Source organism: Sminthopsis crassicaudata, chromosome 5 (genome assembly GCF_048593235.1).
Source record: "Sminthopsis crassicaudata isolate SCR6 chromosome 5, ASM4859323v1, whole genome shotgun sequence".
Taxonomy (NCBI): Eukaryota; Metazoa; Chordata; class Mammalia; order Dasyuromorphia; family Dasyuridae; genus Sminthopsis; species Sminthopsis crassicaudata.
In genome coordinates this window covers 104439212-104453630 of record NC_133621.1, presented here as the reverse complement: position 1 = coordinate 104453630, position 14419 = coordinate 104439212, and the positions used below count along the sequence as shown (strand labels likewise).

Below are 14419 nucleotides of genomic sequence, written 5' to 3'. Positions count from 1 at the left end.
ATTTTCATTTAGAAGTAGAAAAACTCCAGGTCTCCCTGGTTCATCTTCATATTCTGTCTCTCTCTCTCTTTCCATTTCTCTTTTCCATATCTGGGATGGGGAATGGAATGAAGATGGTAAGAGAGAAAAACTGATGTTAGTGGAAGGTCAGTAAATAGTAAACTGTTCTAATCCACTTCTGTTTTCTGTTTCAAATCATCCCAAAGTCCTTAACACCTGCCACCTGCCAGTTCCTTCCCCTACCTCACCACAAAACTTTCAGTTTCTTGGAAACAGAAAAAAAGATATTGCAAATTCAGTCATGTAAATTAGCAGAGGAGCACAGGTGGAAAGAAATTAATCCACAGCTAAGAATCAAAGATACTGAGTGCTGGAGAAGTACAAATGTTAAGAAAATAATCAATACTGCTAGAGTTTATATTATCGATAGAGCTAGCTGTTGTATAAATCAGGCACAAAAAAGAAAAAAACACTCTTTTTGCTCCTATCCCCACCTATTTAAGATCCCCTACCTTTTTGGCTATACCCATATAAGTTGACAACCTGTCCCCCCTATCTACTTTCTCCCATCCCAAATTAGAAGCAAATAAACAACCAACAAGCATACACTGGGGAACAGAGTTGGGAAACCGATGATACTCCAAAAAGAAAAGGATTCACCTATCCATGCTCTAGAAGGCAATACAAAACTCAAATAGGAATAGGATTTGTTTAACATAGACCTGAGCTAAGGGGTTCATAGGATGACTAGATTATATACTTAGAGATAGTCATCTAGTCTAAATCCATCATTTTATAAATAAGGAACTTGAGGCTCAGAGATTTTAAGTGACTTGCCATGATCACACAGTTCATAACTATTAGGGGTTGGATCTGAATGCGAATGTTTCTGACTTCAAGTCCAGCATTCCATTCACTGGATGAGGGGATGAGAGGGAGTTTCAAGCATGATAACCCAAAAGAGATCACAGGATCATAAGATTTAAAACTAGAATTTTACAAATGAGAAAAATCAAGCTTTGGTGACTGGCCCAAGATCAGACTCCAAAGTCAAGGCTCTTTCATCAGAAGGCCTCTCTATTGTATTTGGGCAGTAGGAGATTTGCCCAGAGGTCAGCTTCAAAAAATAGCCAAGACAGAAGCTAGAGTGAGGATTTAAGAAGGAAATATGCAGAAAAAAATGGTATAATCTTCTCAAAAAGAGCAACAAAAAAGGGAGCAGCAAAAAAAATTAGTAGGAGCAGCACAATGTTACAAAAAGATTTAACAAAAGGAGGGTAAGGAAAGGACTAAATATAGAAATAAGGATTCCCAAGAGGAGGGGAAGGTCTTTCTAAGAGGAGAGATCTAGGAGTAAGGTTCAATTACCCAATTACCATGGTAATTTACAATTGCCATAATAGGAGAATGCTGACTGTGACATTTCTTCAATTCCCTCTGTATATCTAACCCTCCAAAACCCAGAGCACATCAGGAAGAACTTGACTGATTCCTGAGTAACAATAGCACAAGTTCTGAGGGATCATAACCTAAGGGCCTAAAGCCCCATTACAGTGCCTTGCCCATTTCCTCTAGCCAAAACTCCCCATTTGGGGGCCACAATCCATTATAAAGAGGAGGGTGATAGGATAACTGCAAATGATTGAAGAGGATATGATATGATCCTATGTACCCCAGAATATTGACTTTTGGGTAAAATTTCAAAATAGGATTGTTTAATTACTATGCTCAGGATGGTCTTAAGAAGCCCAGATTCCACATGGGCCTCTTGTTTGGAAATGATATTATTTTTGTTTATGTTTCTGGAGGCTATGCTATGCTAATAAAGAAAAAGCTCCCTGGAAGTTCTTTTCAGCTAAGAAAGCTTCAAATTTGTAGCTGTAGTAATGGACTCTATATTTTTTTCTTTTGGAGACAAACTTAGCTATAAAGTACCCATGCAAGAAAAATCACAGATCTTTGAAATATGGAAGTATGAAACAGTTAATTTTGCTCTATTCCAAATCCACAGATTGTTAGCTTCTTTAACCTCAGCCAGCTGTGTCCAAATTGTATGTCCTTGGTCTCAAGAGGAACTGCCAAAAGAATAAAGATGAATCTGGGCAAATCCAGGTGTTGAAATGGAAAAGTACTTTTTAACAGGATATTCTCCTGGCAATGGATGAGACATGACATATACATGTACAAATAATAGCAAATACAAATTAAATGTGATAGCTAAGAAAATTGACTTCAGTACATATTGGGAAAAAAAATACTTCACTACCCCCCCTTTTTCCCCCTCCCAAGACTTCTTCCTAAGCCATTAGTGAGGAATGAAGAAATACTTAAAAACTTTGCATTTTATTTTTACCAAATGAGATGTGAAATGGAAGACCTGCCTGAGTTTTGGGAGAAAAAAACACATAAATGGTTCCTTAATTTGAAAATGCAAATGGCTAAGATGTTAAAATCAATTCTTCTCATCTCCATGCTTCTGCCAAGGCATTCCCATATTGTGCCCATAAGCTTTGGGGACTGCACTAAGGCAAAAATGACCAGTAATTTCATTCAGTCTTCCTGCTGGTCTACAAGTGAGAAACAGATGCTTCACTTGAAAAAAGTGTGAAAATCAAATCCTACTACAGTCTCCAGCTCCCGAATGGGAGAGATTCCAAAAGTTTAATTATCTGTCAATTGCTTGAGCTCAAAACACAGTTCCCCATAGAAACGCTGGTATAAATAGTTCTTAGGGTCACAGACTAGCCCACCAAAATATGGATAACTCATAATGTAGCTATCAGAGCAGAAATCTGAAGGTCTAGATCTCAGCCTTGGCTCTGCCATGGAATGGTCATGAGCCATGAGAATTGGTCAAGTCACCCCTCCTCGTGGAGACTCAGTTCTCATTTGCAAAATGGAAACTGCATCCTGAGTTTCAAGTGTAGGGCACAACTTCTCCAACCAGATTCTAGAAGAAAATTCTCTCCCTCCTATGCTACTCTGATTCTAAGGTAAAAGGGACCTCTTTTACTCTCTCATCCAGTATGATTTGCTCTTTACCTACCCACAAATCCGACCCATTCCTAGAAATAAATTGGCTTCTTCATTCTCCACAATTCCTCCTTTCTTGTCCTGTAGCATTCATAGTAAAAAGGAAGTCTCATGTTAGGAAATAGTGAAGAAAAACTGCCTCAAGTATAGGCAGAGGAATCCTGCAATAACTGTTACTTATATGTAAGGAAAACCTGACAAATTGAAAAGTGGGAAGAGCCCAAAATGTGGATTGGGAAGACTTAGATTCTGATTTTGAGAATATGTGGCCTAGGGTCAATATATTTATCCTCCGAGACTCAGTCTTCTCATTTGTAAAAATAAGGCTAATACCCCTTATGTACTCTACCTCACAATATTTTTGGCAAGAATAGCTTTATAAACTGTAGATTGCTATATGATTTGAGGGCTAGATGGTCTAGGGGGTAGATTGCTAAACTTGGACTTGAGGACCTGAGCTCAAATCCTGACTGAGACATTTACCAGCTGTGTGGCTTTGGGTAAATTATTTATAACCTTTCTCAGCCTCAATTTCTTCAGCTGTAAAATGGGTATAAAAAGTACTTACACCACAGTGTTGTTGTGAAGATCAAATGAGATAATATCTATGAAGCATTTTACAATTCTTAAAGTGATGTATCTATAAATACCAATGATGATGATGATGAATGTGAGCCCTTATCTTTACTTGTAGAGATGAATTTTCTTTGGGATTTTAACAAAATACTTTAAAATATATGTTTTTCCACTTAAGTGTATTCATGTTTATAAACTTTTTTTTTATTTTATAGATGCTTTGTTTGTTTTTTTTACAGCCATCATTTTTCAATATATGATGATCCCCACACAAATATATACTCTGAGCTGACCTATATAATAATTAAAAAAAAAAAGTCTAGTAAAACTGACCAACAAAACAACTACATCTGAAATATATATAACATTCTGGACCCAAATAACTACTTCTAACTTCCTTTGAAAGCAAATACTTCAGATGAGAGCAGTTTCCATATATCAGTGATTCACTTGTGATCAAGACTATATTAGGTATTAAATTGGACAAACCACCACTCTCTTTCCCAGTGGGAGGAAACAGAAGAAACAAAATGGGAATGATCAAATGCTTGACTTCCTTTGTTTATTTCAGTTTCCCCTGATGCACCTGAACGGATCAGCTAATGATAATTGCCATTGCATCTAACCAAGTCCCCGGCTTACCCCACAACTAAACCATTGTTTTGTCAAAAATATGTCTTAAATGATATAGTCACAGAGAGCTGGAAAGGAACTCCAAGACCACTTAGTTCAACCTCTACCTGAACAAAATTTTCCTCCACAATGTGTCCAACAAGTGCATCCTCATTCTACCTCTGCTTAAAATCTCCAATAAGAGGAACTGGACTCAATCACTCCCTCCCCACCTCTGAATAGTTTCAATTGCTGGGATGTTTTCTTTAAGTCCCCTAAATCTGCTTTTTTTTTCCTTTTTTTTTTTTTTTTGCAACTTCTATCCAAAACTCTAGCTTTGCCCTCTGGGACAAATTTTAATTCTTCCTCCACGTGTTTAAATACACTTTAAGCTAAGTTCCTCCTAAATTTTCTCTTCTCCAGGCTAATTATTCTCACTTCCTTCAGCCTCTCCTCTTATGGCTTGTTCTCTTCAGTCTGGTTGTGTCCTGGTTACCCTATTTTGGACACATTCTATCTCGTCTTGACTTTCTAAATATCTGGTCCCCAGAAATGTACACAGTACTCCAGATGTAACATGGCCAGGATATTGCAAATAAGCTGTCATTTGTCTTTTTTGTTCTATATACTATATTTTTCTTAATGCAGTCTATTAGCCTACTTAGTGTTGGAATTTTTGGCTATCATGTATCATTGACTCACGAGAAGTTAACAATCTCCAATAAAGCACCAGACCTTTTACATATTAACCATTGTCTAGACACACCTCCCCTATCGTGTGCTAGTGGTTTGGGGAACCCAAGTGTGGAACTTTACACTTGCCCCTATTAGGTTTCAACTTAATTGCTTTTGGCCCATTGTTCTAGCCCCAAGATCTTTTTGGACTTGGACTCTGCCCATATAATTTGTTAAATCCCTCCTCCCTTCAAGTTCTCCAACATCTGCATTTCTGTTAGGTTTTGCTCCAAGTCACTTATGAAAAAATACTGAGCAAAAGAAGTCCAGTCACAGGTACATAAAGCATTCCATTAGAGAAGTTTCTCTATTGGCATTTCTCTATGCATACATATATCTATGCAAAATACATCCAGAGAACATTTTCCTCCATGACTAACTCAGATTCTCAAGCCTAGAAGCCCCCAGATTGCACAGAAATTGAAAAAGACTAAGATTCTTCTGACTAAATGAAACGATGAAAGAATATTAGTCTTAACAAAGACTAAAAAGAGAAATAGGGAAAGCATACTTAAGCACCTACCTATTTCAGCAATAGTGACTGGGTCTTCAACAAAAATTTAACACTGATTAAAATATTTGTTATAAATTCATGTAATAGAAGGCTGGATTTGGAGTCAGAAAGACCTAGTCATAAGTCCCATTTCTGGAACTAATTAGCTGTATGAACATGATTAAATCAATTAACTATCTGGGATCTCAATTTTCTCATGTGAAAATAATACCACCTATAGTAGTATGATATAGATATACCACCTGACTCACAGAGTTGTAAGGCTCAACTGTTTTTACTATTAAACTACTATGTAAGAGTCAACTGAGATTACTACTATTATTACAATAAACATTTAGATACTTTCAGGATTCTGGGCATTACACATCAAGCAAGCTAGCCTATCCTCATTGTCTATGTTACCAATGAAACAAGACTTTTTTACATATTTACACACATATCAACACACGCTTAGACTAACCCGCTACTATTCTTGCCTCTGTAAGCTAACATGCAAGCTTGCAGAGTCTGGGAGTCCACAGAGAGTGGACAATAGGCTGGGGAACGGGTGCTAGACCATGGCCAGAATTTAAACATGGATTGAGAAGACATTTTATTTTTCTCCAGACTTTCTCAAAAGCAATCTTCCCCACTAATTGAAATTATAAATAAAGGCTCCTCAGCCAAAAGGAATTCCCCTTATAAAGCTACTCAGACATTTCCAAGATAGAGAAATATGAAAAGACCAGGATTTTCCACACAAACTACAAGAAATTGATGTGGTGGTGATTGTTTTTTCTTCAGTTTCCTTTCACATGCCAAAAACTTTAAAAGATTTCTTTCTAAGGCTGGAGGGGGAAAGACTTCCCACTGCAATGTCTGTCTTTAGTTCCTTGTTTTGTCTGGATTTTTAAAGATTTAGTAGGTGAGGGAGCAGAGGCTACAAAATCCCAAAACTGTACTTGACAGTTGAGCTGAACAAATCAAAAACTTTGTGGTGTAAAGAATGTTCTAGCATTTCAAGATTAAAAAAAAAAAAAAATAGTCCAAAAATAGTTTTGATGTCAACCTGGAGATTAATCTGTAGCAAAGTGTCTCAGGAATCCGTCCTTGATCCTATTATCATTTGATTGGATGAAGACATAGATAGTATGCTTGTCAGATTTGCAGATGACATGAAATTAGGTAGGATAGCTAATCCACTGGAATACCGAATCAGAATCTAAAAAGATCTAGATAGGCTAGAGCAATGGCAATAGTTTTAACTACATGATGTCAATTAATTATATAAAGTTCTAGTCTTCACTTTTGAAAAATTAGCTATATCCCTCTTTAGTTTTTTGTTACCATCAAGGAGCTAAAAATTAAGGGAATGGCCACCAATGGGAAATAACTGACTAAATTATGGCAAATAAATATAATAGAATTATTTTATGTTGTCACAAATGAAGAGAACAGTGTCAGAGAATTCCAAGAAGGTTCGTGAAAACTGTTATTAAGTGAAGTGAACAGAATCAGAAGAGCAATTGTCAAGATTGAAGGGCAAGACTGTCAAAACAGCTTTGTAAAATTTCAGAACTCTGATCAATGCAATGACCAACCATGATTCCAAAGAATTCATGATGAAACATGTCATCTGAATCAAAGTTGATAATCTCAGAAGATTGAGATATAGACTTTTTTTTTTGGATATGGTCAATGCCAGACTTTGCCTTGTTTTACTATGCATGTTTGTTACAAGGAGGGGTTTTTGATTTTCTTTTTCAATGACAGGAAAGGGAGATGGGGAAAATAAGATTTTTATTATTTAAAAATATAATTTAACTTAAAAAACTCAACTGCACAAATACAAGCAGGATACATGGCTAGACTTCACTTTGTAGAGCAGAAAAAGGAAGAGGGACAACATTTTTAATGACTGCAAAGATGATGAGCCTATATGACATGTAAATGAAAAAATAATGCAAACTGAGGTTACACTAATATATACAACATGAGGAAAAACTTCTTAATTATTAAAATTTTCTAAAAAATCCAAAAAGTTCAGCATCATCATATATTTTTTAAGTAAAGACTGGGCAAGTATTTGTCCAGAATGTGAGAGGAAGCTCTTCAGGAGTAAGCAGGAATATGTATGGACTCTGAGATCCCTTCCAACTAAGAGATTTGATATGATACCTTTAGGCGTCAATTTCCTTCACACAGGACAAAACCAAACCAAAAATAAAATCATCCATTTTAAAGGCTACAGTTTATACTTATGACCAGGGGAGGGAAGCAAAAAAAAAATATGATTAGCTTAGATTAAGTCATTCCACATCTTGGAAAAAAGGGTTTTCAAGAGTTGTCTCCCACTACTAATAAGTGCAGCACCTTTATCTATAAAAAGATAATATGTTAGAGAGTCTGGATAAACAAAATTGTCCAAGAAACATTACACATACCAGATGTCAGATAACTCAAAAGTTTGGTTCACCTGAGATTATATGGAAATGTAATTCTTGGGGATAGGCACGTTAAATAATTCTTGAAGTTATATAAACTCTACATAAAGTTTAAACCAAAATTTAGCCAAAGCAGAGAGAAAGCACCAGCAAAACTAAACAGGCTCTTTTTGGTTAAAGAGTGGGGTCTCTGACTCTGCCAAGCTGGACAATCAGTAAAACCTTAGCTAAAACACTCTGAAGCTCCAGAATACCAAAGCACTAAGTAGGGAGCTTTCTGAGTGTTAACAGGCCCAGAGTGAGTCACATTCTCTGAGATAAAGACGGCTCAAAGTTTCTTTAGCTTTTATTAGTCACATGAATAAGCCTGACAAATTCAAGGTTTGCTTAGCTTGAGAAAGAGAAGGAGAGGGGGAGAGATGGTGTGGCTGCTTCCATTCCAGATCTATTACAGAAGGCCTTCTTGTTGAGTTGAAGGGATCTCTAGGTTTCAAATTCATCTGCATGGTGGTAACAGTGGCAGTCTCAAAAAAAAACCAATGAGTTCCTCAAAGGAGTTAAGTGTTGAACAAGGAAAGGAGAACCAAGGGTGAAAAATACAACTACGTTTAGAAAGCTAAAAAAATGAACCAAGAAAGGAAGAGAAGAAATACTAAAGGTGAAAAATCACAGAGGTCAAGGAGAAAGAATTTAAAAAAAAAAAAAAAAAAAAAAAAAGGTGATCAAAGTCAACAGTTGCAGAAAGGTCAAAATAAGACAAGGAAAGACCTTTTATATCTGCTTATTAGGAAGTTCCTAGTGACCTCTGACAGCGCAATTTCATGTGTAATGGGGCTCAAAGGCTGAGGATTAATTAATGAGAGAATGGGTGATAAGGAAATGGAGACAATAGGTGTAGACTTTGGTTCTATGAGTTTGACAGTGAAAGGAAGATGAATACTTTGAGATAGCCAAGTTAAGGCAAAGGTTTGGTTTTGTTTTCAAGAAAATGGGGTCCAATGTATCTGCTTAGATAAGGGAGACGGAAGCATTAAAGAGTAAAAGACTACAGAAAATAGAGAAATTGGGAAGATACCACCTATGTTAGATTGTTTAGGGAGCAAGGTCCCAGATAACACAAGATGGGGAGAGATTCTGAGATAGATTGGGGTGGATGAGGAAGCAGGTACTGAATAGTTATGATCTCAATATTGCAAGAAACAAAGTCACCTGCCAAGTGTGAAGGAGAGAAGTCAAGATGAGGATTGCTGTTCCTAATCAAGCCCAAATAAGAAAGATATGATTGTACTTAGCTTTCCCAACCACATTTCAAACTAACCATAGCTATCTACAAGACCACATTTTTTACCCTGAGGCAATTGGGGTTAAGTGACTTGCCTAGAGTCACACAACTAAGAAGTGCTAAATGTCTAAGACCAGATTTGAACTCAGGTCCTCCTGACTTCAGGGTTGGTACTCTATCCACTGCACCACCATGCTGCCTCCAACACCACATTTTTAAAAAATTACCCAGGAGAACACTCTACATAGTAACAGCAAGATTATATGATGATCAACTATGATAGACTTGGATCTTCTCAGCAATATATGTATCCAAAATTCCAATAAACATGGGAGGGAAAGTGCATCCAGAGAAACAACTATAGAGACTGAATGTGGATTGAAGCATAGTATTTTCACCGTTTTCTTTGCTTTTTCTTTCTATGATTTTTCCCTTTTGTTCTGATTTTTCTTTCACAAAATGACTAATATGGAAATATATTTTAAATAATGGCACATTTGTAATCTATATCAGATTGCTTGTTGTCTTGGGGAGGGAAAAGATAAGGGAGAGAAAAAAATTGGAACTCAAAATCTCACAAAAATGAATGTTGAAAAATATTTTTACATGTAATTGGGAAAATAAAATACTATTGAATTTTTTTAAAAGAATGTAAAAAAAAGATTCATAAAAGACCACTTAGGTCAGGAGTTCTTAAACCAGGCTCCATGAACTTATTTTTCTTAATATTTTGATAACTATATTACAATCTAATTGGTTTTCTTTGTAAATCTATTTTTTAATCTTTTTTATCTTATGCATTTAAAGATATTCTGAGAAGGGATAGGCTCTATCAGACAGCCAAAGGCCTCTATGATACAAACCAGAAAAGATTAAAAACCATGATCAACACTTCCTTCAAGACCCAGCTAAAATCCTACCTTCTACAAGAGGTAGATCCCCTTAATATATGGTACCTTCCCCTTGATTATCTCCAAATGATCTTATTTGTACACAGTGATTTGCATGCAGAGTCTCCCATTAGATCAAGATTTGTTGGAGAGCAGGGACAGTTTGGTGATGGCGGTGGTGGTAGTTTTGCTTTTCTTCATATTCTTAGGACTTTGCATTATGCTCAGCACAAAGTAGATACTTAATAAATATTTATTGATTGGCTCAGTTAGTTCCTACCAGTAACACTCAGGGATTGACAAATCTTTGCAATTATTTCAAAAAACATTTCTCTAGCATCACTATGTATCCAACCTTATTCTAGGCACCACAGGAGAGAGAAAACTGAATTAGCAAAAACAAAAGCATGGGTTCCTATCATCAAGGATAAAATTCCTTTGTACCTCAATTTTCCCAAAAGAGAATAACAATTCATCATTTACTTCACAATTACAGAAACAAAGAGTGACTGAGAAGACTGAAATCTCACAGGTCTCTATGTAGTCACAGAGAACACACAATAGCCAAGATAGGTGAAGAAACAGAATCATATTTCTCCCTCTCCTGACCAAAAAATTGAGAATGATTTTTTTTCTTTTGGTTCTGACTTTACAGTGGCTTCACCTACAGAAGAGTATAGGTGCTCTAGTAGCAAACTTACTTTCACTTTTTCCCAAAAGGGCATACCTGAATTGTTTTGAGGAGGCCACTAGTCACAGTGACCAAATACTCACCTGAAGATCTAAAGTTATTTGCCCAAGGGAGAGTAATTATTGTGTAAAGTGCAAGCCCCAGTAAAGGTCCAAGAGCCCCCAAAAAGAAAGGCACATCTGGCCTCATCAATATTTGAAGAACCACCTGCCATTTAAAAATACCTTCTCTGACAAATGATCATCAGCCCTCCTTGATGCTTTGAATGAAGAGCAGAACAAGTCATTCTTGCCCAGCATGGTGTGCATGCTTGTGACTTCAGCTAACTGCCCCAGGCCTTGTCATTTGATCCAGAAGCAGAAAGCCTAGATATTTTAGTAAACAAGGGCAATGTTTTCAGTGTGTCAGAATATGTGAGTGTCTTGTGAATACCTCACTGGTATGTAGCAGCATATAGCCAGGTTTTCCCCATAATACCTCCCCCACCCCACTTCCAAATTTGCCTTGGATTGCTCCTGCCCCTGTGTTGTATATGCACAACTTAACACTATGTGTTGAGTCTTACAAAGGATAAATTACACTTGAGTTTATTAATAATAGTTTGTTGCTCAGTGTTGTCCAACTCTTCAGGACTCCATTTGGGGTTTTCTTGACAAAGATACTGGAGTGGTTTGTCATTTCCTTCTCTAGCTCATTTTGCAGATGAGAAAACTGAGATAAACAAGGTTAAGTGACTTGCCCAGGTTCACACAGTTAGCACGTGTCTGAAGCCATATTTGAACTCAGGACTTTCTATCTCCTAGTCCTGCACTTTAGTGACTGCATCACTCAACTATTTTATTCCATAGAGAATCATTCTTGATTTCACATTCTGATGCTTTAGAATCTCTCTTTCTCTCTCTCTCTCTTTTTTACACTACAGCTCTGCCACTGACTTCCTGGGCAACCATGGGCCAAATAATTTTCCTTCTGAGGCTCAGTGTCCTGTTCTGTAAAAATGAGATGGGAAGACTAGTACTGGCATGTTATTAGGAACTAGGAAAACAGCATCAGCCTTCACAGATTCAATTAATTCATTAATTACTAGCAAGTACGTGCATATTACTAGTCATAACATCAGCATCCATACTTTAATGCTTCCAGGGTTTCTAGAAGGTGATCAAGTCAGGAATTCTTCAAGATATTGGGGGGGGGGGGAAGACAAATGGTACTTACTTCTCCCCAACCCCAATTCTCATCCCACAGGGCTACAGAAAGTAAAACTGCCTTTACTTCATATTTCCTTACCCAATTTACCTCATTCCTAAACTTAAGAGAAACAAATTCTGAGGCAACAAAATACTGATTTAATAAAGTTTTCCAAAACTTCCAACCATTGGGATTTCCACATATCCCAGACAATTTAGCATGCAACATTTAGAGGTGAAACAAAAGACCATTCAAAATATTCCCCAGCCACCACCAGCAACCAACAATGAAGTCCTTCTTAAAACTATTTACACTTTCACTAATACCTTGTGAGGTAACAGTACTCACAGAGAAATGGATTTGAAGTTAGGAAGACCTGGGTTTTAATACTACCTTCAACACTAACTAGATGTGTCCCTTGTTTTATAGATGAGGAAACTGAGGTAAACAGGATTAAATGACTTGTTCAGCTACGTATCTAAGGCAGATTTGAACTCAGGACTTCCTGGTCTCCTAGTTCTGTATTTTTCTGCTGCATCACTCAACTCTTGGAGCCTCATTTTTTTCATTTATAATGTAGAGATGATAATAGAGCCCACCCTCAAAAAAGTTGTGAGGATTAAATGATTTAATGTATACAAAGGATTCCATGAAATTTAAAGTGTTACAATGTAAAAGCTTTAAAAAAATATATTGTGTATCTATATATGTATCTGTGAATATATTATATATCACATGTGTATATATAGTTTGTATCTATATATGTATCCTGTGAATATATTATATATCACATATGTATATATGTATCCTGTGAATATGTTATATATCACATGTGTATATATAGTTTGTATCTATATATGTATCCTGTGAATATATTATATATCACATATGTATATATGTATCCTGTGAATATGTTATATCTCACATGTGTATATGTAGTTTGTATCCATATATGTATCCTGTGAATATGTAATATATCACATGTGTATATGTAGTTTGTATCTATATATGTATCCTGTGAATATGTTATATATCACATGTGTATATGTAGTTTGTATCTATATATGTATCCTGTGAATGTGTTATATATCACATGTGTATATATAGTTTGTATCTATATATGTATCCTGTGAATATGTTATATATCACATGTGTATATGTAGTTTGTATCTATATATGTATCCTGTGAATATGTTATATATCACATGTGTATATATAGTTTGTATCTATATATGTATCCTGTGAATATGTTATATATCACATGTGTATATGTAGTTTGTATCTATATATGTATCCTGTGAATATGTTATATATCACATGTGTATATATAGTTTGTATCTATATATGTATCCTGTGAATGTGTTATATATCACATGTGTATATATAGTTTGTATCTATATATGTATCCTGTGAATATGTTATATATCACATGTGTATATGTAGTTTGTATCTATATATGTATCCTGTGAATATGTTATATATCACATGTGTATATGTAGTTTGTATCTATATATGTATCCTGTGAATGTGTTATATATCACATGTGTATATATAGTTTGTATCTATATATGTATCCTGTGAATATGTTATATATCACATGTGTATATGTAGTTTGTATCTATATATGTATCCTGTGAATATGTTATATATCACATGTGTATATATAGTTTGTATCTATATATGTATCCTGTGAATATGTTATATATCACATGTGTATATATAGTTTGTGTCTATATATAAATGCATATATGAATATCATATTTGTATGTATATGTGTACATATATTCACACAAACTTTAATTATGATATATATCATATCAAGTGTATGTATATATCTTGTGTATTAACATTATGTGTGTGTATCATACCCTGGACCAGGGCTTCTCAAACTGCTCATGTGGCCGCTGAGGACGTTTATATGCCTGCTGGGTTATGGCAAATGGGCTGAGGGGCGGAGACAGTGTGAGATTTTGATTTTACTATAGTCCAGCCCTCCCACAGTCTGAGGGACAGTGAACTGGCCTCTATTTAAAAAGTTTGAGGACCACTGCATGTATAAGTAATGAACTATCTATCCAAATTCATTCATTCTGAAAAATTTACCCAATATTGTGCTAAGGCCTCAGAATACAAAAATCAGACAATGTTTACTGTAAATTAGTATAGAAAATGCAGCAACACTAGCAAGGACAATGTAAATTAGAACACAAGTGCATAGAAAAGCAAAAACAAAGACAGCTCAAGTGGTCTTCAGCAGAATACACTAACACATCTGGTTACCACCTCATCCCAAATGTCTCTCCTGTGGAGACTCAGATCTGCACGGTTTTCAGACAGGGCTTTACTCATCTACCACAAAGTCTTTCGGAAAGAACTACTGGAAGGGCCTCATCCTTTTTTCCTAAGAAACTTAAGATAGAGGCAGAGACCCAAAGGAGGTGGAGCCCGTGGAGTCATTTAGCAAAAAAAGTTTCA

General features: G+C 35.9%; 1 protein-coding gene across 1 annotated transcript in view; it reads right to left on the bottom strand.

Annotated features, from left to right (window-relative positions):
* Positions 1-14419, bottom strand: part of CREB3L2 (cAMP responsive element binding protein 3 like 2) — a 157640-nt gene that overhangs the window by 141838 nt on the left and 1383 nt on the right. The window lies entirely within an intron of this gene.